General features: G+C 51.1%; 1 protein-coding gene across 2 annotated transcripts in view; it reads left to right on the top strand.

Moving 5' to 3' along the window:
- RIN2 (Ras and Rab interactor 2) overlaps window positions 1-24,048 on the top strand; it is a 196,842-nt gene that overhangs the window by 16,992 nt on the left and 155,802 nt on the right. For both annotated transcript variants that reach the window (XM_032461754.1, XM_032461753.1), the window contains exon 2: window positions 21,268-21,388. The gene's annotated coding sequence lies outside the window, so the exon portion shown is untranslated. The remainder of the gene's footprint in view (window positions 1-21,267; window positions 21,389-24,048) is intronic.

The raw sequence follows: 24,048 nt of genomic DNA, 5'->3' as shown, positions 1-24,048 counted from the left end.
GCCGTGTTGCTGGTGGACCACCAAATTCTCCTCTTTAACTAACAGAGATTTTCAACTAAAAACTTGGTTATAGTTTTTTTCCTTCTTTTTAAGCGTAAAATATAACACATTTTTATCATCTTAACCATTATTAAGGGTCAGGCTCAGTGGCATTAAATGCACACCTGTTGCGGTGCAGCCATCACCGCCGTCCATCCTCAGAACTCTTTCCATCTTTCCAAACTGAAATGCCCACTCAGCACTAATGCCCCACCCCTTTCCCTGCAGCGGGTGGCAGTCACCATTCCACTTCCTGTCTCTGAATTTGACTGCTCTAGGTCCCTCATATAAGTGGAGTCATGCAGTATTTGTCTTGTTTGTTGGCTTATTTCACGCAGCAGAAACTGTATATGTATGAGATGAAATACTGGCGTATTGCATGTAGCTTAACGTCCTCAGAGTTCAACCATGTTACACACATGTCAGAATGTCCTTCCTTTTTAAGGCTGGATAATACTCTATTGTATGTAACACCACATTTTGTTGATCCGCTCATTTACCATTGGATACTTGGATTGCTTCTGCCTTTTGACAGTTGTAAATAATGCTCCTATGAACACAAGTGTTCCAAAGTTGCTTTGAAACCTTGTTTTCAGTCTTTAGGGGTGTGCACCCAGAAGTGGAGTTGCCGGATCATATGGTAATGCTATTTTTAATTTTGTGAGGAACCGCCATCTCACTTTCCACGGCAGCTGCACCATTTTGCTTTCCCACCAACAGTGCACAGAGGTCTCCGTTTCTCTGCGTCCTCACTAACTCTTGAGACTTCGTGTTTTTGCTGGTTGCCATCCTAAAGGGTATGATAGTATCTCATTGTGGTTTTGATTTGCTTTTCTCTGATGATTAGTTACACGGAGTATCTTCTTATTTGTTTGTTGGTCTTCTTTAAAGAAACATTTACACAAGTCTTTTGCCCATTTTTTTGATCTTGTTGTTGAGCTGTAGACCTTCTCTAAATATTCTGAATATTAGCGCTTTATCATGCTTTGAAGATACTGCCTCCCGTTCCGTGGTTTGCCTTTTCAGTCGATTGTTGTGTCCTTTCAGGCACACATGTTTTTAATTTTGACATAGTCCAATTTATCTGTTTTTTTCTGTTGTCTGTTTTTGGTGCCATACCAAGAAATCATTGCCAGATCTAATGCCTTGAAGATTTTCTCCTATATTTTCTTCCAAGAGTTTCATACTTTAGCTTTTACACTTTGTTCCTTGATCTGTTTTGAGTTAATTTTTGTATACGGAGTAAGTTGAGGGACCAACGACATTCTTTTGCCTGTGGGTATCCAGTTTTCCTAGCACCATTTGTTGGAAAGACTGTCCCTTCTTCATTGAATGGTCTTGGCACCCTTATTGAAGACCATTTCACCATATATACATGGATTTATTTCTGGGCTCTATTCTATTCCATTGTTCTTTATGTCAGTACCACACTGTTTTGATTACTATAACTTTGTAGTAAGTTTTGAAATTAGGAAGTGTGAGTCTTCGTTCTTTTTTTTTTTTTTTTTTTTTTTTTTTAACTCCCAAGATTTTTTTGGCTATTCAGGGTTTCTGGAGATTCTGTGTGAATTTTAGGACAGATTTTTCAGGTTTTGCACACACACACACACACACACACACACACACACAAACACCATTGGTATTTTGTTAGGGATCACAGTAAATCTGTAATCACTTTGGATAGTAATGACATCTTAACAATAGTAAACTTTCCAATCCATAAATACTGGATGTCTTTCCATTTATTTGTGTCTTCTTTAATTTCTTTCAGCAATGTTTTGTAGTTTTCAGTGTATGTCTTTTGCTTCCTTGGTTAAGTTCATTAAGTATTCTTTTTCATATGATTTTAAATGAAATTGTTTTCTTAATTTCCTTTCTGTATTGTTCATTTTGAATGTATTGAAACACAACTAGTTTTTGTGTGTTGATTTTGTATCCTACAGCTTTGCTGAATTCTTTTATTCTAATTGTTTGCAGAATCTTTAGGATTTTATGACATATAAGATCATACCATCTTTGAACGGAGATAGCCTTTCTTTCCGATTTGGATGTTTTTTCTTTTTCTTGCCTGATTGCGCTGGCGAGGGCGTCCGGCACTGTGTTGCATAGAAGTGGTGAGAGTGGGCATCGTTGTTTTGTTTCTGATCCTAAAAACCGGAGGGATTGTTTCAAAATTTTCATTTCTCCATCACTAATGGCGGAGTGTTTTGGGTTTCTTGTTTGTCTGTGGAGCCTTTAAAAGGGCTGTGTGCTCAGAGACTGAGGATGCAGGCAGAGGCTGTGGAAATCCTGGGCAGGCTGGGAAGGGAAGGGTGTGGGTGGGCCAGGGGCTGGGGCTCTGCCAGGGGAGCCACAAGGACCCGGAGAGCCAGTGTGTGGCTGAGCTGTGCCCCCAGGAGTGGGGTCACACCAGCCACTGGTGGCCTGGTCCACAGAGCTCGGTCCCTCTAAGCCCAGGAGACCCTTCCCCACCCCAACCCCACTGGGACCCTGCTCCTCCCTGCTCACCTGTTCTGCTGGCAACCCAGCCCTTGGAGCGCCAGCGTGGGGTAGCCCTAGTCTCACCAGGAAAAGGTGGTTTGGAACCTGAGCTCTGCTTTCTTTTTACATTTTTTCCACAACATAGAAAGTTTAAAATCCCAAACCCCGTCACCATAAAACCGCACCAGAGGGATTAAACAGGCCTTATAAATTATTGATTAGACTTCACCCCCCCACCCCACCCCCACACCCTCCCACCCCCCCCACCCCCCCCCGCCACATGGCCTGGAGGCTCCAGAAGAACATCTGAAACTAAACATTCCACGACCCCGGGGGCCGGCCGCCTTTACTCACTGCAGAAACATTGGCCGATAAGTTTCTCTAACATTATATTTGTTTCCAGCTGAGAATTAACCTTTTTAATAATAAAGGGCGGGGTGTTTCCTGTTGATGTGAAATTGTTCATGGCTCTGGTACAGTTTTCATTCCACACGAATTCAAAAATACAGTGAAAAAGCAAACAAACAAAGTGCTCAGAAGGGTGCAAAGCCTTGCTTTGTGGCCCCCTGGGCTCTTACTTTGCTTTTTTTTTTTTTAAGTCAAATGTCACTCTTAGAAACAAAAATGTAACTGAACATCGGGAGGCTTGGGAACATCGGAACCTCTGCCTGCAGTCAGCCCTCGCTACAGTCCCGTCTTACGGGGCTGCGCTTTTTCCTCCAAATCTAATGAAATTTCTAGAAAGGCAAGTCATGCTACAGAAGCTGTATCTTCAATGGAAAAAAAAAATCGCTTCTCTGTTTGGGGTCTAGCTGAATGTATTTTCATGTGTTTGGGAAGGAAGAATAAAGTCTCCAGATACGGAAGAGATACCTTTAGAAATGTAAGGGGCATTGCCTCCGGGCATTTGCAGATTTCTGAATTGCCTATGTGAACATGCTTCACTGCCGGGTGTTGTAAACCAGAGGCAGTATCCGTGTTCAGACAGGATGCTGAATTAAATTTGCACGAGCGTTTACACAGAGGACTTTAGGTGACAGAAGGCCCTGATAGCCTAGCACCTAGCTTTACAGAAGGGGAACTGAGTCCTAGAAAAGTTCAGTTTTGCGCCCAAGTTCTTATGCCTCACACACTTCCCGTCTGGGGCCATGCGGCCCATTTATTTAGATGTTGCTGGGTGAATAGCAATTAAGTTTGATTTTTTTTTAATTGAGGTATAGTCAGTTGACAATGTTGTGTCACTTTTAGTTTAGTTTGATTTTAATCTCACAGCATTAGGTGCTTCTTCTTCCTTTTCTGGGGAGAAAACAGTCTTACATGAAGGAAAGACATTTGGTATTTTTGTTTATTTTCTGAGATATGTGATATTGTAAGTTGTACTCTTATGACTGAGTTATTTTTAGCCTTTTAGTTTTTAGTTTTTGTTGCTCCCAGAGTGTTACCTGCTCTAATTTCACACTGATCATTTTCTAAATTTTTCAAATTAAACAAGTAAAAATTTAAGTTAAAAAAACCAGCAGAGAACAAAACAGCACCATTCTCGCTCCGTGTGCTCTCGGCGTCCCAGAGGGCGGCGCTGTACGGAGGAGGCCCAGAGCGGGGACCCGGGGGGCCGGGCTCTGGCGCGCAGGGCTGCCGGAGGCCTTCGCTGACAGCTGTCTCCGTATGGGTTTGCCCAAGCACGATTATGCTTTATGAAAAACAGTGTCGAATTAAGTTGAGCCAAGCACTTTTGATGAGAATAAAATAAAAATTCTGTAACTAAAAGAAAAAAGGTTCCCACTGTGCTGGGAGCTTTATCCACTTTGTCGCATTCAGGGACCCCACACAGCTTTTTGTTTTTAATAGTGAAAGTTTTCTTTTATTATTACTTTTTATTTAATGGAGGTGCTGGGGATTGAACCCAGGACCTCTTGCATGCTGAGCACGCGCTCTGCCACGGAGCTGTACCCGCTGCTCACGCACACAGTTCTGTGAATTGAGTCCTCGATCCCATTTGACAGCTGGGTAAACACGGGCTCTGAGAAGTTAAGTGAACTTGTCCCAAGTCACAGAGCCCTCAGAGGGGCCAGACCCACGGTGTGAAACTAGGAGTGGGCTTTCCGTAATGCGTCCGACACAGGCCCGGGGCCCCAGCTGTGGTTCTTAGCTCGGGGCACGTGCTGGGCCCCCGTGGGAACCAGGGGACGAGGGCTTACCTGACCACGGTGCTCGGGCCACACCGTAGCTGTGGGACATTTGAAGGAAAGGCATCTACTCAGAGAGCTGAGAAAGTTCGGGGGTTTCAGGGCCCCTGGGGTGCAGGGAAGGAAACTGAGGCCCAGAGAAGCCACGGAGCTGCCTCCTCAGTGTCTGGGATAGTGTCCCGGGTCCCCCAACGTTCCCCCGACTCCAGGGGTTCCATCTCTTTTCCCTCGTGCCCAGCAGTGAGCCTGGCTCTTGAACTGGGGAGCCTGCAAAGAGGAGGACTGGGGCTGGGAACACACTCAGTCAAAAGGTACAAATATCCAAAAGAAAGTTAAAAGTAACTCAGAAGAAAATAGGGCCGTGCAGCTGACCCCCATGAGGGCGTGAATGTCTCAGAGGATCCAGCCGCAGGGGTCACCACAGGGTGGCAGAAGGGGACCAGTGATGTTCTTTGCGATTCGGGTTCAGGCCTGGGAGGGCGCTGCGGCGAGGGTGAGGAGGGTGTCTGACTTCTGCTCGGGTCTCACTAAATCCCGCCTGTTCTGCGACCCAGCGGCGCACCTCGTGTGTCAGAGTGAGAGCAGGCGTTCAAAGCCCAGTGAAGGTCACCCTCACAACGATGGCAACAGCAGCAAGAGCCAGTTCTCGTCAGGTGCCACCCTGGCCTCAGGCTTGCAGCCAAGGGCTCTCCTGCGACGTCGCTGACGCCCAGCTGCCAAGCGGGAGGAAGGTGATGGGTCAGCACAACCGGGCGCTGAGGAACCGTAAGGAGACTTGCGGTTTGTCTTTTCAGAGACTCGCTGCTGAGCGCAGCCTGTCCCCCCCCCCCCCGTCCCCCTCAACACCGAGGGTGGCAGGGGAGGGCGGGCGGAGTGGGCAGTTCACGGGGCAGCGTCTCCGGGCCGGGCGCTGGGCTGGCCCTGCCGACAGGTGCGTCTCGTTTCACTCCCCGCCCACCAGAGCTGCTCCTGCCCGCGGTCCTTGGGTCGGTAGGACTGGACTTCAGGCGGGTGTCACTGACTCGGGATCCCAAGATGCGGAAGCCGGGATTTGAATAAGAAATGTGACCCCAAATTCCAGGACCCATGTTGCCTCCCAGGATGAAAAACAGATTCGTTTTGGCCACTCTTGTCAAAGGTAGCCAAGCCGAGAGCCTCAGATACGTCAGTGTCCCCGGATCCAAACGTTAGACATATGAGGACTTCACGCACCCGAGCACTTGGAGATTTTCTAAAACCAAACCCTTGCTGCTGAGACAGCCTGGCCAGGCCGGGCTTCTAAGCGCGCCACCACGCTTGCTTACGGGGCTCACGTTGACACTGCTGATGTGGTTTTGACTGGTAGCAGCATATTTTGTGCTTTTAGGGAAAGAAGCCGGCCCAAGCCCAGCAAAACCAGCCCAGTTCCGGAAGTCAGAGCGTTTGCCCGAAGAAGCAGTTCTGTGGTTTCTGTGATGTGGCGGAGCCATCTTCCTCCCGGGGCGAGCCTCATTAATAGAAAGTAGCTCTCATTTCTGACTGTACAGGTGATATCTACGCAGACACCATTGGAACAGTTCAGAAAAATTCCAAGATGAAAATACAAAACACCAAAAGCTCATTGATTGAATTCTTGGGCTGGAGTGTAATGGGATTCAGAGCATGAGTCGGTGATGAAGAAGGTATTTCTTGAGCAACTTGATCACGAAGGGAGCTGTGTAACTTTGAGGCTGCACAGGACCGGAGTCCTGCTCTGCACTTGTGACCTGGGGCTGTTTGCAGAGATGGCTCCGGAGACGGCTTCCCACGGTGGTTGTGAATTTGTGGGTTTTGAAGAAGCAAGGGCCATCCTGCAAGCGTCCCCCTCTCCCCCTCCTGGAGAGATGGTGTTTCATTCCCTGCTGAGAAGTTGCGTGCCCTGCCGTCCTCTGAAGCCGGGCTGTTGTGAGTCTCAGAGCAAATGCAGTGTGAATAGGGGTCTCCCTGTGAGGCCCTGGTGAACCAGTGCCCTGGGTGAAGTGTGCGGTCCTCCAGGGCACGGCTGAGGCTGAGGCAGTGGGCTGGCCGGAGGGGCAGTGCAGGGCAGTGAACAGGAGCCACGTGCCTCCGCTGGTGGGCTGTGCATTTCCAGGCAAATGAATTACACCTCCCTGAGCCTCAGGTTCATCAGACGCGAAGTGGGAATAAAAGCGGCCCCTGCCACAGAGAGTATGAAACAGGGTTATGTTGTGGGGGAAGGAGTGGGTAATAGCTTACTGGTAGAGCGTGTGCTTAGCATGCACGAGGTCCTGTGCTCAATCTCCAGTGCCTCCATCAATCAGTCAAATAAAATAGAAAAAAAAATCAGAGTTAGGCAGTGCTGAGGTTTGACTGGCACGTGGTCCGTTCCGGTGATTTTCATGTGCAGTGAGGGCGGTGGCTGGGGGCCCAGGTGGGGCCGGCGTCGGAGTAGCCGGAGGTGGAAGGAGGGTCACGGCCTGGCCCGGTGGCTGCATTTGTTCAGAGCGTCCAGCAGAGAACCCCCCAGCTTCCAGGGCTTAACACACTGAGGGTTCTGTCCGGCCAGTGCCGGTCGGATGGCTCCTCTGCAGGTGGTCCCTCAGGGAACCCAGCTTTCTTTCCTGTAGTTTGTCCCCTGTAACACCCAGTGACAAGGTCATTGCAGGAGGGGAGAGGACCCGGCTGGTTTTAAGTGCCCTGTCTGAGAGGGACATCCATCACTTCCGCCCGTACTTAGCTGGATGGGCCCCGATCACGTGGACTCCCCAGGTGCAAGGACGTCCGAGAAGCAGAGGGCAGTTGCGGCCTCTGCCCGGGGCTGTGTGCTGTGCGCAGTGACGTGGAGCCGCCTGCTGGTCACACTCTCAGGTGTGATAACAGAGCGAGAGAGAGCACTGACAGGGCACCGAACAGGGGACTTTCTGGAGGTGGGGCAGCGTGTGTCCTGGCTTTGGGGATCTGCTCAGAAAAGCAGCAGTGCCACCTCACCTGGAAGTCAGCCATCCCCAAACCCTCCCCTGTGCTCCGCCCAGGGGCAGATGACTCCAGAGGAGGCGGTATGCTGTTTGGTTTTGGTTTTTCCCAGAAAAGGTATTTCCAGGTGCTTACCCGCGGTCAGTCCTCCTCACCTTGGCTGTGCTTGTAATGTCACTTACGGCGTGGGTGCAAAGCCCTCAGCAAACTGTGCACTGAAGGTTGCTGGTCATCAAAGGTCCCATGATGCAGGTCCCAGAGCATCACAGAGAGGTCACGTTTCTCCCAATAGGCTGCTTACAAAGGCAGAGCGATTTAGAACACATTTTAAATGAAGCCCTACTTTAAAACCCTGTCTAATTCTTCGAAGTTTTCATGCCTGAGTGGTGAGGCCGTCCTTACCTGGGCTCTGCATGTGACCGACCCATAGATCCCCATCAGACAAAGCAGATGTTTGCAGGAGAGTTGCCCATAAAACAGTCAGTTACTAGACTGGCCTGTCTTTCTCACAAACCTCCTTGAGGGAAGGTTCCATATGGAGCCTGCCTGTTCCTGGCCGTGTGCCCAGCCCCTCACTCAATGCCAGCCATGAAATGTGTGTTCAAAAATGTGGATTATTGGAAAATAATGAAATTTTTAAAAGTAACTGTTGATGCGATTAACTGATCTCTCCAAGAATTCAACAAAGCAGTGATTTTGCCTATAAATGTTCATTTTTCCCTCTGGCATTCTAAATGCCTCTCTCGCTCGCAGGAGGACATAAGCTTTGTGTGGCCTCGCCTAAAACGTGACCCTGGTGGATTGTCCTTGTCTGGATCAATAAAGGAGGCCCTCCCAGGTGCACAAGTGTGTTTATCTCCAGGCCGCTCAGCGAGTATTTCGTGGGCTCCACTGCACACCTGGTGCTGGGATGGCAACCCCCCCCCGTAAGGAGGTGGGTGGGGTGGAGGGCCCCCTAGCTTTGTGGCGGAGCGAGGGGTTGGTGGGGCTGCCTTCAGCCATTTCCACCTCTCCACGGTCGACAGCATCTTCCACATGAGACCTCACCCAAGAACTCACAGTGGAGAGGATGCTGGGGGCCAGGGTTCGGTTTTCCCGAGCCCCCACCATGGTAGCGGGAGGGGTTCTGCAGAATCCGTCTCCAGCTCATGCTGCAGCTCTTCTGTCCCCATCCCAGCAGGAAGCAACAAATATTTCCACTACAGTAGGGCAGTGCCTGGGAGCGCCTTCGTGGTGAACAGGGTGTGCGTTAACGTGGTTTTCTCAGAGTAAATTCCTCCTTGTCCATCCCTTCCACAAATACTGACAGAGGAGAGTATTTACAGTGTCTGCAGGCCTGGGTCATAGATGCCGGGGGTCCTCCTCACCACCGCCCCTTTAAATACTCAGCCCCGTCACACCAGTGGTCCTGGGAAGGGAGAAAACCCCCGACTGTGCCGGCCCCCTCCCATCAGGACCTTCTCAGGAGCCTCCCTGGACCCGTGGGCGTGACATCCATGACCCCTCCCCTTCTCGCCCTGTTTGGGGCGGTCTTCCTGGCTCCGACCTGGGGGAAAGCCGTCCAGGTGGAGGCTCCAGGAGACTGGAGAGGAGGCCCCCGGGGGCTGTCTCAGTCTGGGTTCCCCCAGGAGCAGGCATTAAGCAAAGTGTAAGTAATTCAGCCAGGGACGGCGGGCGGGGGGCAAAGGTGGGGGTGACCCCAGGAAGCACCAGTAGGGGAGGGGGAGGGAGGCAGCTGACCGGCCCAGGCTGTTATCAGTCACACCAGCCTGTGGACAAGGTCAGTGCAAACCTGACCGTGTCATCCTGCCCTCGGGGTGAGAGCAGAGGGGACTGGATTCCAGAGGTCTTGGGGTGGGCAGGGGGCTAATTCCCGGCGCTCAGTCGGGCTCTGCTCCTGGCAGGGGCCGGCTCCCCCGGCCAGAGAAATCTGCCGGTGGGCAGACGCGGACAGCATCTCCTGCAGGGTGCGAGCCAGCAGGGCCGGCACCTCTGCCCAACCCAGCGGATTATCTGCTTTGAGGCGGAAACTTGAAAATCTCAGGGCAGCTGGGGACGCCGCTCTGGCTTTTCCCCGGGTCCTGCCCCCGGGGGTCTCACTCAGGCTGGCAGTGCAGCGGGGCCTGCTGGGCTGTGCTCGTGACGGCCGATGGTGTTAGCGACTTTCAGCTTCCAGTATGCTTGAGTCACCGGAAGGTATTTTAAACAATTGGCTGTGTGTGTGCGTGAGTGCATGTTAGTGATCACAAAGGCTTCCTTGTTGAGAAAGTTATCTACACTGCTGCACTTGAATTGTGGAAAGTAAATGGGTCTGGGCGAAACGGAAATGTTTAACGCAGTAAATGGCATTGTTATTTCAACACAGAGAGCTCTGAGTGGCCGCAGATTAAGGGTGGTTGCTTAGATCCAGGGGTCTTTGTGTAACGTCTCCCAAACCACCCCAGTTAACAAATAGAGCAAAGAAAAGCATCCTTTACACCTGCCCTCACTACTCCCAGGAGACAGGATTCTACAAACTTCAGGGCACCTGTGGGTAGTAAGATAAACACCCAAGTCCAGCCGGGTGTCTGCAGAGCCAGCAGAGGAACGGCGGAGGAGAGGACGGGAGTCCGGGGAGCCTGGGGTCACGCAGTTCCAGAGCATCAGCCCTAGAAAAACAGATCCTGTCCTGAGGAGAAACCCTGGAATGCACGGGGGTCCCAAGGCTTCGAGACAGAAGAAGGACCCTTGGAAGGGCACCCGCCCACTTGGAGATGATGTGGAGAAGGAACAGCGAAAGGGGTAAAGTGACGGGGCCCGCAGAGATGAAAGAACCCCACAGCGCCAGAAACCCCCTCCCCTCTTACGAAGGGCGCTGGGCAGAACGGAAACCGCACTTCACCAGGTCAACAGCAGAGGGCGCGTCTGGATCAAGAGACCTAGTCAGCCAGCGGGGCCCTACCCCCTGTCTGGTCAGCTCGCTGCGGGTCCGGGAAAGAAGATCCACTATAAAAGGAGCAGAAGGCGGCAGGCAGCGTGCCTGCAGAGCTGCAGTCGGAAGAAAACTGAGTCTGAGAGCCGGAACATTTCAGGGGACAAATGGACAAGTGTTCCCCGCTCTCTAAACACACGCGCACCCCAAACATCAGTGCAATGTCCCGAGACAAGCATTTTCTCTTCTAAGTTTTTGACTCAAGGTTGTCATATGTATTTTGATTCAAAAATTTATAAAGTCAGAACCAAAGTGGACAAAGCCCAGGAAGATGTGAAGTAAGAGTCGGCTGAACCCAGGAGAGGAAATGGAATTCCGTTTGCAGACGCCCATGTGGTCCAGGGGGCACTCCTTCCGGTGGACAGCAGACTGGCCAGGCACCTGGCCCCGGTGGAGCTGCCCTTCCCCACCCACGGTCCTTAATTCCTTGCCCGTAACCGCTTTCTGCCTCTTCCAGTGGGAAGCAGTTTGTAAGGCCGAGCTTGGTGATGGTTTTGACTTTCCAAGCTCTCTGTTAAGTGAGACCCTAGGAAGTGCCCAGGTGCGCTCCCAGGCGGTTCAGGTGGTCCTCGTTAAGCAGGTGAACCTTGCCAAGGGAAGCGCCATCTCCTTTGATAACGTGGTGGAATTTCAGAGGTGTTTCCTAATTGCAGTGAACGGCCACAATAACTTGTGCCGTATTCTGTAATTCACAAAGTAACTTCCACGTGTTATATTATCTTTCAAGTTGCATATGGGCCAAAAACGCACAGATTTGGTGGTTCCTTCCCCTCTTCCGTGTCACAGGCAGCTGAGAAATGCTCTGCCTTAGTTTACGTACCTGGAAAATGGGAATGTCAAGGGCTTCCTCCCAGGTGACACGTGCCGCACGTGGCTGCCTCTCGACTGGGGCGTGGATTGTGTTTTTCTAAAGATGAACACACGTCCTCGCCCATCCTGCATGGCCTCTCAGTCACCTCCCCCGTCAGGAGGTGACGGCTGATCTCGTCCCCTTGAATCTGGGTGGGTGTGAGTCTCCCCGGTAACCAGGAGCATTGCCCACCTCGCCCGCTGGAACATTCTGAGGCCACCGTGCTGTGAGGAAGCCCGAACTAGGCGTTGGGAAGAGACCGCGTGGTCTGGATCTACGCGAAGTAAGAGGAAAATGTGGGTCTCCAACTGTTCCTGCCCCCCACCTCCCACCCCCACCCTCTTTGTTCCAGCTCCGGGTCCTACCTGTCCGGCTGTGGTCACATTCAAGGCTCTCAGTCAGAACCACCCGGACAAGCCCTTCCTGAATTCCAGACCTTCAGAAACCACAGAGGCAGTGAAATGGTGGTGGTTTCAAGCCTCTGAGCCTTGTGGCGACTAGTTGGGCGGCAGCAGGTGTCCAGACTGGATGGCGCGCCTGCGAGTAAAGGAGGGGCTCCTGCCACCAGCTTGATGCCTACGCACGGCACGAGCGCGTCCTGCCAAGGACGCCCCATGGGGATGGTGCTCGTGCCCGCGTGTGCAGGACTGCGTCGAAGAGCTTTATTTTAGTAGCCCCCAAACTGGAAACGCCCATCACCCACGGAGTGATGACACTGACTGAGACGTTCACGTTGCACGGTTCCACGCTTATGAAGTTCAGAGCCAGGCGAATCCAGCCTAGAGGACGCAAGTCAAAGCAGCGATTGTCCTTTGGGGGAACTGAATAGGAGAAGGCATGAGAGAACCTTCAGGAACGGTGTGGAGAATCACCAGGCTCTATCCCTGAGATGTGTGCACGGTGTGTGAGCTGCGCCTCGGCAAAACCTCGCCTTGTCTGAATTCTGTTACGTGGCACTCTTGATTTTTTCCCTAGTCCCTTGTGACTTGTCTATGGGTCGGGCTTATGTAAGATGCCACAGGTCACTTATTTTCTGTGTCTTGGACATCTTACCTGTAGCCTCACCCGCCTGCTCTCTGTAGGTGACTTTTGCTCTTCTGTCCGTTCCAATCTGCCTCCTCCCGTGGGGTCACAGGACTCACAGGAACATCTAATTATTGTCTCGTCCCCAGCGTACAGCATGTTACTGATCAGGTCTGATTCCCTTTTCGTGTGATAGAGGAAGCTTTCCCTGCTTTTTCTTTTCTCCAACTCAAACATTCAAGCCTCCTTCAAGCATTTTCCCCAATCCGTGGTCACGTGCTTCATTCCCGTCCACGTCTGGACTGGCCCCAGTTTTGACGTGTCCCTGTCAAAGCGTGGTTCCCAGAGTTAGACAGAAGATTTCAGGGTGATCTGGCCTCTCAAGACCTCCCCTCCCTCAGTGTAGACGTCACCTGTTTGTCCCTGCTAGTGCTTCACCTGCCCGTGGGATTTCTCAGTCTGGCTCCCCCACCCGGAAACTCAGACTCAGCTCATCCCAAAGTGAAATAATCACGCGCCCACTCGCGCCGGCAGCTCGTCTGGTTCATAAGGCCAGCGGGCAGGGTGCCTGCGCCCCACGCAGGGGCTGCCCTCCGGCCTCGTCCGTCACAAGGGCAGCCGTCACCACCCTTCCTTCTTTCTCTGTTGTGAATGTGGGTTTGGGGGAGGGGACTTTTTATCCTGATACAGAATTATGCGTTTATTCCTGTTAATTTTTCAACTAGTGTCGCACATTTCAGTTTAGCCTCAATTTACCTAAAAATAGAGTAATCACCCACCTGCCGGCACCAGCTCCTTCTCCCGGCTTCCTTGTCCTCTCGGGGCCCAACTGGAGATTCCTCGTGTAGAGCAGTCGCCTTCTGTCACAGCTCTTGTGTCTGGCACCTTCTCTCCTAGTTCATGTTCAAATTCATTAGTTCAAATCTTCATCATCTGTCCTAAGTGGTCCTTTGACCTCCAACACCCCACCCCACACGGGGATTTCAGCGGCTCCCCGAGGTTTACGTTATGTGGTGGAAGCCCTCCCCTCGGTCCAGGCCCTTTCCTGGACGCCTTTCCACGCTCATCCCCAGTGCTCCCAGGGCCAACCCGGATTCTAATGCTCTATCTCTGCGCATCTGCTTTCGAGCAAGTGGTTTCCCCTAAACCAAAATGCCTTTCCTCTTGCTCCCCGAGTCGAAACTACCTCCCATCTTCTGCATCTTTTTCAGACACCCACATCTGAAAACAGGAGCCCTGTCTGTGTCCCTGCAGTGTCCAGCTTAGACCTCGAGCAAAATCCAGCAAGCGTTTGTGAAAATGAATAAACAAGCGAATGACTTGCCCCTCTCTTTCCCTGGGAGGGTTGGAGGGGAAATGGCGGCTGAGTTACCACGGGTGCAGGTGCATTCCTGGAACTGGTCACTGCTGAGGACAGGAGGAGGTTCCAACACAGCGAACCGAGTTGTTTGAGAAAATTATTTCAAAAAATCCTATGTAGATCTTATTTAATCTTACATACTTTCACAAAGGTCAAAGAATCCAATTTAGTGAATTAGTGCAGTGATAAGGTTTAGCTCGTGGAAGGTCAGCAAAATTCTAGCCTTGTCCTTTCAAAACATAGAGTAAAAGGTGATCCAGCCGGAGAGGAGGTGCACCCTCCCCTGGGAGTCACTGCACAGAAGTCGGAAAAGCTTCATAAAGTCACTAGCTTTTGAGGGAAAAATTGAGATCACTGCTTAAGGAAAGTTAACCAGCAAGTCTCAAGTAATCTGAAATAATCTAAAATTTCTCCATTACACAGAAATCTTTGGAAAGGGACTAGAAAATATATAGCAAATTTGAACCCTTATTTTTCTAGGTGTTGTAATTTCCATTACCAAAGGATAAAGTATTCCGTAGAATGAGTGTTCCTAGAACAGTTACCAGGAGATGTCTTATTGGCAAGTGTTACAATTCTCACACGAAGTCAGCGTTTGGGAGGACTTCTCAGTCCGACCAGGGGGTCTTTATTGTTTTTATTGTCCCCAGTGCAGACAACAAAATAGCTGAGGGGTGAAGATCTTCTCAACTTACCAGAAATGTTCATATTTTGGAAATACCCGTAATTACTGTCCAGATTCCTTCCAGATTCCTTGCCTCCCCCACCAGTTTTCTGTGGTTGGGGAGGTGTGGTCAGGATGCCGCTAGGGACACGGCCAAGGACAGGGTCAACTTGACAGTATGAGCTGAGAGAGAGGGACTTACGAGGGTCTTCGGAGGTGGCCCCACAGGGGAGGGGACATTGGATGTCCAGCCACTGTCCTTGGCTCCTTCTTTTAGGTCCCCGTGTCAGTAGCAGTCTTCCACCTCAATTTCCCCAATTCCCTTTTCAACAGCAAACATCTGGATTTGTAAAGGTGACATGAGGAGGACCCTCAAGTATATGGGAGGCTGTGTGTTAATCAGACACGGATCGAGGTCTCAAAATGCCGTTTTCCATGAAGACATAAACAAGAGCAGAATTCACCCTGGTCTCTGGAGAGAACCGTGTGGCTCAGACAAAATCGAGGCGGTGACAACCCATGCTGTGAAAGTGCATTTTAGCTAAGAGGTATTAACTAAGTGCAGGGGGGCTTCAGGGGCGTGAGGGACACACGGTGCGTGGGGACCAGAGCAGACTTGGTGGGGGGGAGGGCAGGAGCCACCCAGGGGTTGAAAAGTGGGGACAGTGGTGATAAATCGGGGCTTTACCACTGGTATCGTGGTGCTGAGTGGACGACTGCCCCTTGTCCTGGTGTAGAATGGAGATCTAATGCCACCCGCTTCATGAGGCTTCCGGGACGGCTCACGGGAGTCACAGGCAAGGTACTGGCACCGGGCCTGGCGTGTCATCGGTCCCTCACACCTGCCAGCAGTTACCTGGTCTGTTGTGAGATGGATCTTAAAGAAAAGCCTGGATTGTAGCAACAAGGGAAAGGGGTTTTAGGCTGAGCATCCTGTGTGTGTGTGCATGCGCACGTGTGCGTGTGTTCAGAATGCAGCAAGTGCACCAGCCAAGGAGGAGGGGACAACCGGGTGCTGTTAGTAACCAGTAAGGCTTTGAGGGCTGTTCCACAGAGAAATGCTGTCCCGTAGAAATATAATGTGAGCCACACGTCATTTAAAATTTTCTAGTAGTTACGTTAAAAAATGTTATATCGATAAAATTAATTTAAGTAATATATTTTATTTAATTCAGTTTATCAGACTATTTCAACATGTGATCAGTGTGAAAAATTGTTAATGAGGTAATTGGCCTGTTTTTGTGCACTGAGTCTTCAAAGCCTGGTGTGTGTTTTCCGGGCATCTCAGCTCGGGCTTGCCGCATTTCAGGGGTGGGTCGCCGCGTAGGGCTGCTGGCTGCTGTGCTGGACACCCAGCCCTAGAGGGTCTTACCTGATGACAGTAGCATCGTCTGCTTTGTAGCTCCCTCCCTCCGTCCTCTCCCCTAGAGAGGTAGATGGCCATGCCTCTCCCCAACACAATTAGTTTAAAGAAAAGAAAAGAAAAAAAGGACAGGAAAAGAAAGGGAGAAAAAACTACTCCAGGTCACTGTCTTTCACAGCGGCTAATCCTGAGATGTTCACTGAGCAAAGGTCTGTGGGCAAAACACGTGGGGGCTACACACGGGACACCCGTTAGCTTTTCTAGGTCATATTCACATAGAAGCTTGGGAAATCTTGCAACAAAGAAGCCTGTTTTACTCTGTGTAACTCTGCTTTACCCCCTTTATTAGGATTCTGGAAGAATGTTTTCTTTTCACACTTAACTAATATTGGTAACATCCTGTTTGGCCTGCTTTTTTTTTTTTTTTTTTTTAGGTTTCAAGCAGCATATTGTTTTTAAAAAAATTATCATCGAAGTATAGTTGATTTACAATGTTGTGTAGTTTCAAGTGTACAGCAACGTGATTCAGTTATATATATATATTTATTTATGTACATATGTATCTTTTTCAGATTCTTTTCCATTAGAGGTTATTACAAGATAGTAAATACAGTTCCCTGTGCTCTACAGTAGGTCCTTGTTGTTTATCTGTTTTATATATAGTAGTGTGTGTCTGTTCATCCCAAACTCCTAATTTATCCCTCCCCCACCCCCTTTTCCCCCTGGTAACCATACGTTTGTCTTCTATGTCTGTGAGTCTCTTTCTGTTTTGTAAATAAGTTCATTTGTGTTTTTTTTTTAAGATTCCACGTATAAGTGATATCATATGGTATTTGTCTGATTTACTTCACTTAGTATGATAATCTCCAGGTCCATCCATGTTGCTGCAAAGCCATTTTTTCATTTGTTTTTATGGCTAGTATTCCATATATGTATACACACACACCACATCTTCTACCACAGAGCAAAAGGGAGGCCCTGCGCAACATCCAGCCTGCTTTCACCTTGAGGGTTTTAGTTTAAAATCTTTACGGGCGCCATCGTCTCCCACAGTGCACTGCGTCTAACAGACGCTTAATCAACACTTGTTCAATCAATGAACAGTTGTGATCAAGACCCCCATTCATGAATTCAGCTTCCCTCCATCAATTAAACAAAAACTTAAGATAATTAACAATTGTCAAAGTTAAAAACACTTCAGTATTGCCCAGAGAAATTCCAGTTTGCTAGGAAACCAACGTAATTTTGAAGTGAACGTGCATTGTCTGAGGAACACGGCCACAGCGAAAACGCGGGACCCAGCTGAGAACAGACACCCTTCCCTGGGGAGGAGCTCCTCGTGTCCCCGCGCCGCGAGACTGACACAGCGAGGTTGGGGCGCTTCCCAGGCCATTCCCGCTGTTCACCCCGGCTCCAGGGGGAGTCTCGGAAAGTCTCTTTTTAATATACAGTCATGTTTGTCTTGCACAGGGTCACGGTCCCTACATTGCCGGCGTTACAGCTCTCTGTGTGTGAGGTTTGATACCGTACATCACACAGGCCCACTGTGAGCTCGGTTTAATGTCTGTTCTGTAGGTTGGTTAAGGTTTGGCTAGTTATTGTGTTTTTCAAAGTCAGAACCCCTTGGAAGCTGACTAATAGAATAGCTTTCTGTTTGGTGGATTTTTTTTCCCTCTGATTCTCAAAACACTCTCTTAAACTCTTAGGGACGCTACTGCAGCACATTTGTGAAGACTGGATGCTGGCAGCAGCCTCTGATTCTCTCTGCTTTGTCCAGGTGTTAAGAAAACTGTAGCCTGGTGTTGGAAGCACGGTCCCCATTGAAGTGGTAGCGCTGGTGCAAACCCCTTTTCTGTAAGGCCAGGCAGGTTGACCAGCCCCCCCCCCAGTGTATTATTTTGTTAAATGTAAGTTGGAAATGCACGCCGGGATGCTACACCTCAGCCAGCAAGTGGGAGTGCAGGCGCCTGCGTCACGCTCCGCACCGTGCGGGGCACCGTGGTGCGTGGCAGGGGAGGAGTTAGAGCCAGCACCCCTGAGCAGCCCACGCTGAAACAGCGCAACTAAGCTCTGAGTTTGGGGGTCCGCAGTGCAGTAACTTCAGGATGTTTCAAAGAGACGGGACGCTGCGTGATGATACAGATGTGAAATATAAACGGGTTATTGGGCAAAGCGCACCACACACAGGCCTGCGTGCGCCAGAAGGGTGTCCGCGTGAGTCTGGCCTCTCCTGTTTTGTAGAGTGAAGGACCTGGGTGGAGTACAGTAACGGGTGTCAGACTGGGCGTCTGGAGGTATGGACTTAGTCTCGGGGGTCCTCGGGTCCTCTTTGGGAATTTTTGAAATGTATTTGTACTTTAAGTGTAATAGTTAATAATTCACCCAGCCATATTCTGAGCCACTTAAGGCGATGTTCAGGTCGCTGGGTCCTGACCCAGTGGGCTGGAGGATTGCAGTTCGTTCATGGGTGAAGTCGGTCCCGTCTAGCGTGGTTTTAAATAAAAGCAAATGGAACGGAAAAGATCGGGATGTAAAAGTTCAGTGTTGTTTATAAAATGTTTCTGTTTTTCATGCGTGTGTGGGTCTGAGTCATGACGTGAGCTGTATTTATTACTGTGGACAGAAATCCAAACAGCCTGAAAGCCATTAATCACTAGATGACTGGTTCTCAGCCTTCACTGCGCATTGGAATCACCCACTGGGTTTGAAAAATAAGGCCGCATGGGTCCTTCCCCCCTAGAAATTCTTCTGAGGTGTCAGCTGAGTGTGGGGCTTGCTTAAAACTCCTCGGCTGTGCCTCCAGGGGTGAGACCCCACGTGAAGAGCTGAGCCTTGCAGCCCAGTCTTGACAGGTCATTTCAGTCCAGCCTCTGGGTTGTTTTTATTGAGTTTGCCTCGGTGCCAAGTCGTCCCACAGATGGAAATTGTTGGAGGGTACCAGGAGGGAGCAGAGCGGGCTGAGGATGTAAATAACGCTTTGCCCAAGTGAAGGCACGCGCAGTCTAGGGGGGCGAGTGATGGACGTTCACCGTGGGTCAGGCAGAGACACGAGGGGGGGAACTCAGAGAGCGAAGAGACGCTGGAATCCTTTGAATCGTGTGAACAGTCCTGCCTGCTCTTTCCTCAGAGTTGGCAGGAGAGGAGACACCAGGCTCTGCGGTTTCCCCAGGGGTGTGTGTGTGTGGGGGGGTGCCCCACTCCTGGGGGCCTCTCCCTGCAGCGACTTGTCTTTAAGGGTCATTCTTGATGGACTCCTCTCCCTTACCCTTTCCCCCGCTGTGTTCATGTCCCAAGGGATGAGTTTCAGCAAAACAGCGTCATCCCTGCGTTAAATCCATCTTGCTACTTCTAACCGTATTGGTTTCCATTCTGTTCTTAATTAGTTTATAATCGTGCTGGCGTTGACAGCGGTATAAGAGCACGAGGATAAGGCGTCTAGAGCCAGTTGTCTTATTTATCCACACTTGTTTAATATTATCATGTAAACAATATCATGGAGGAAGCACTTGAATTCTTGTCCCTCGAAAGGCCAGCCTTCCCTCGCTCACCGGCCCCCTGCGCTCTGTGACTGTGCACACTGTCCCGCCCGGGGCTGGTGGGCCGGAGAGTTAGCCCAAGCTCCGACCTGTCTGTTAGCAAGGATCAGGAGACGTTGTGAAGCGTTGTAAGTGGGACTTAAAGCTTCTTGGGGCCCCTCCGCAGGAGCCCTGTCCCCGTGCAAGGTGGGAGTTCAGAAGGAAAGTGGGATTTAGGTTATTACCCCCCAGAAAGGTGAGGATGGCAGCGACAGTGACTCGCGTTCGTGATGGTGACAGGTCACGTTTCTCGAGCATCTGAACCTGCGGTGGGCTGTGCTTTCCATGGTGGTTTTACTTGACCCTGAGAACAACCCTCTGAGGCTGGTGCTGTTGCAGACACCCTGCTTTACACAGAAGGGGCCCAAGGAAGTGACAGTTACATGACCTGTCTGAGAGATTCAGCCGGGATTCAAGACCAGATATGTCGCCTCCGGGCCTGAGAGCTGAATCTCCTCAAGGACGAGGAGAGAGGCCCATCCTGAGGGCGGGGCAGGGAGGCTGTTCCAGGGCCAGACAATGAAGGAAGGGGTGTGTGAGAGGCGTCTGCGGGAGCTTGCCAGGGGACATGCTGGCCAGGGGGCCAGGGTCCAGCCTGACGGGGCAGGGAGACTATGAAATACTCATGAAAGAGTTTTTAAAAAAGTAAGATCATCTTCCTAGAATGTAGGGACTCTGAGACATCCTGAGAATGAAACGAGCAATGTGCAGGGACATACAAACATTTATTTAGGAAAGAAACGTGTGTGTGACAGAGTGAGAGAGAGAGATTGGTTGATTGCAACTGAATGTTTGCGCAGAATTGATCTGGAAAGACACCATCCCAGGTTCTGACAGCGTCCATCCTCCTCTGCCGAGGACGCCGGCTGCAGGCGTTAGTGGTGATGGGCCAAGGAACCTGGAGCTTTGCTCTGATATTTTCACTTTTCTGTTTGTCAGCAAGGTGACTGTGTTCATGTGGTTAGGAAATTCTGCAAAGATTAGGATGTTGATACATTAAAAAAAAAAAAAAGAAAGAAATAGGGGTTCTATTTGGGAATTCCATATTCAGGTCGGGCCGGTTTCTAGACTGGAAGACGGCAGGACTCTGCCCGTTGTTGGAGCTGATGTGCGTTGTGTAAGCGGGAACAAGCTGTCGGGGGGGAGGTGCAGCTCAAGAGAGTGTGCTTAGTGCGCACGAGGTCCTGGGTTCAGCCCCCGGTAACTCTGTTATAAATAAATAAACAAACAAACCCAATTACCCCCAAGTAATAATAATTTTTAGACATTAAAATAACTAAAATAAACGGAAGGAGCAGATTGTCACGTAATTGGCAGGGAAGACAGGATCGCTGCTGCTGGATCCCGTCTTCCAGGGGAAACTGTCGGCAGTTTTAGGAACCTGAGCACTGGCACAGGGATGCACAGCGCCTTCCGGTAAAGCAAGTCCCCTCCTCCGCTGCCGGGCCCAGCGGTGGCGGTGAGAGATCAGACTGGGAAGGGAGGGCCCTCCGCATCCGCAGATTCAATTTCGTGAAATTTCAGTCTGCAGGTTGTTGAGTCTGAAGATGCGAACCTGGAATACGGAGGGCGACCGCATTCATGTGCCTCATTCACCTGCGCCCTTTTACCCAAGGGACTTGGGTGAGGCGGGTGTTGGTGTCCGGGGTCCTGCAAGCAACCCCCCATGGACACGGAGGGTGGCTGTCCACCAGCGCTTCCTCCTGGATCCAGGTTGGGCGGGGGGTGGGGGGTGCCGTGTGGTTTTCATGGCGTTTTAAAATTGCGTAGGAAACCCTGAGTGGCCAATTCTGTGTGTTGCAGATGGAGGTGAGGCACCCGGACTTCTGAACGCTCACCGAGGAGATAACCGTGTGAGCCCTTCAGGATGCTGGAGAGGCGGGGGCGACCCTGAGAGGCAGACACAGAGGTGCCGGCGTGCAGGGTGAGTGACAGCTGACGCTCGCACCCCCGGCCCTTTGCACTTCCAGGCTCCCCGATGTGTGGGGCCACCGTGCTCCCCAGCCTGGCGGGCTGCTGTGACTGACCTGGCCCCGACAGAGGGTTCCCGAGGATGCTTACCTGTTCCCAGGTGTCGAAGGGGTCCTGCTGTGACGCGGCGGCAGCAGGAGGGCCGGGGCAAGGCCAGGACCACCAGGGGCCCCAGGGCACGAACTGTAACCACTGTCTGTGATGGGACGTCAGCTGCGGGCCAGGCCCAGCTTGAAGCCCTTTGGTGGATTCCTTCCTTCAGGTCTCATCTTAGCGGTGGCCCCCGGGGAGCACGGGGACCCTGCTTGACTCCCGAGAGAGGGCGGTCCTGATGGTGGGCCCCGTCCCAGCGTAAAGCCTCCTCCTCTTCCTCGCACGCTCCCCACGTGCCCTCTTCCTGTCCCGCCTTTCACCTGCTTTTTCCCATAGAATCGTAGATCTCCAAGTGACAGGGAATTCACATCAGGGGGACGTCAGCATAGGTCACTCCTGTGGACCGTAGTTTCCCTAAGTGGCCACTGTGGTGTCGCTGCCCTTCCAGAACGTGCCACGTCCCCTCATGCTGGGAAGTCAGCTTCCCCTCCTCTGGAGTCTGGGTGGGACCCGGGAACCACCTTCACAGACAAGGCGGCAGAAATGATGCCGAGTGACTTCAGAGCAAAGACCAGCCACCCTGAGGTGGCCCTGGCACACCTGCCTGTGAGACCAGCCGCCGCGCAGAGGCCGCCCAGGCCCCGCGCAGGGGTCCCGGCCGCCGGCCCCTCCCCCGGCCCCCCGACGCCTGAGGGGACTTGGGTGGCCCCAGCCCCAGCCTCGGAGCTGCCCGCTCCGGTGCCAAGTGGAGGGAGGGCGAGGCGTCAACGGTTCCCCCTGAGCCCATCCCCGCCGCAGATTCAGGAGAAAGTAAACACTGTCACTGCGTGGCACTATCTCATTGAACCCCCTGCAACACCGTTTAATGTGTCACTACGCTGATTTACATGGGAGAGAAAGGAGGCTGGGTGACACGGAGTGACTCACCCCAGGCCACACGGTGGGCTGGGATTTGAACCCAGGGCTCCCTTGGGAGACCCGCCCCTGCCCAAGGGCCCCTTCCTCCTGGGACCAGGAGCGGGGCCTTTGCCCCTCCTCAGACACAGCTGTCCTCAGAGAGGGCAGACCCACTTGGGGTCGGAGGACGGGAGAATACATCTTTGGAGAACTGGCTTTAGTTAGTTTGTTGTGACTCTGTTGCCTTAATTTGGATCCTGGTTAAGCCCTGCTGGTCCTGCCTTAAACATCTAGTCCCCCCGGAGGCTGCCTGCCTCCCCCCGGGCGCTGAGATCCCACGACACGCTTGTTCATATGTGTGAAACGATAACCCTGTTCCTGTGTCATCGGCGCTTCTCTCTCGTTTGGCTTCAGGCTCCGTGAGGCCAGGGCCTGCTCTCACCCGCAGCAGGCAGGGAATAAATGCAAGTTAAATAAATACCAAAGAGCATGAAGTGTGAATTTTCTTGAGAAGGAGGACGGTCGGATAAGGAAGCACAAAATTGCAGGTGTAAATCCTGAAGTCTTACCTCGGTGCTGAAGGTTTGTCTTTCGAGGTCAGGATTTCTTCGCCACTTCCCGTGTCTTTCCCGTTAGATAGAACATCTATGGGTTTGACCTTTGTTAGTAAAGAACTTCCACAAAACGCAACAGCGAAACAGTAACATGAGCTGGAAGGGCTCTGAGACGCTGCTTTGCAGCGGGTTGTTACTTACGTGGAAAATATTTTCAGATGTGCAGCACTGGGGAACCGACTTCCGTGTGAATGTTGAGATGGGACGTGTGACTTCTGCACTCATCCCAGTCCGCCTTTGCTCGTGGGATTGGTGGCCTCTGTCTTCCACCTTGAATTTAGTTACAGGCCTGTGTGTCAGTGGCAGCTGCTCGAGAACCCTGAACAGCTCTTACCCCTGTGTTGTCCAGAATGTCCGACGTTGATTCTATGCTTAGTCAGTGTAGGACTCCAGTCATAATGGAGGGGCAGCAGGACCAGAATAGGTGGCTTTTTTTTTAAAAGAAGGATTAATAAATGCATATGAAATGTTGGGCAAGTTTAAGTCTTTAGTTGTATTTTTTAGTGCCTAATCTATCAGTTAGCTTTTGCTGCCTAACAAACTGCCTCAAAACTTAGTAGCTTAAAATGATAGCCATTAATTTAGTTCACAGTTCTGCAGGTGGGTGATTTGGGCTGGGCTTAGCTGGGTTAGCTGGGCTGACCGGCATGTCTTCCATCAGCTGCCAGTTTCTGACTTACATAGTATGACAATCTCCATGTCCATCCATGTTGCTGCAAATGACAGTATTTTATTCTTTTTATGACTGAGTAGTATTCCATTGTGTGTGTGTGTGTGTTGGTATATATGCCACAATTTCTTTATCCAGTCATCTGTTGATGGGCGTTTGGGTTGTTTCCATGTCTTGGCTATTGTATACAGTGTTGCTATGAACATTGGGGTGCGTGTATCTTTTTCAGATTAGAATTTCCTCCCAATATATGCCCAGGAGTGAGATTGCTGGATCATAGGGTAAGTCTGTTTTTAGTTTTTTAAGAATCTCCATACTGTTTTCCGTAGTGGCTGCACC

The sequence above is a fragment of the Camelus ferus genome, chromosome 19, assembly GCF_009834535.1.
Source record: "Camelus ferus isolate YT-003-E chromosome 19, BCGSAC_Cfer_1.0, whole genome shotgun sequence".
In the NCBI taxonomy this organism is placed as follows: domain Eukaryota; kingdom Metazoa; phylum Chordata; class Mammalia; order Artiodactyla; family Camelidae; genus Camelus; species Camelus ferus.
The sequence above is the reverse complement of the archived record's forward strand: the minus strand, read 5'-3'. Positions and strand labels throughout refer to the sequence as shown.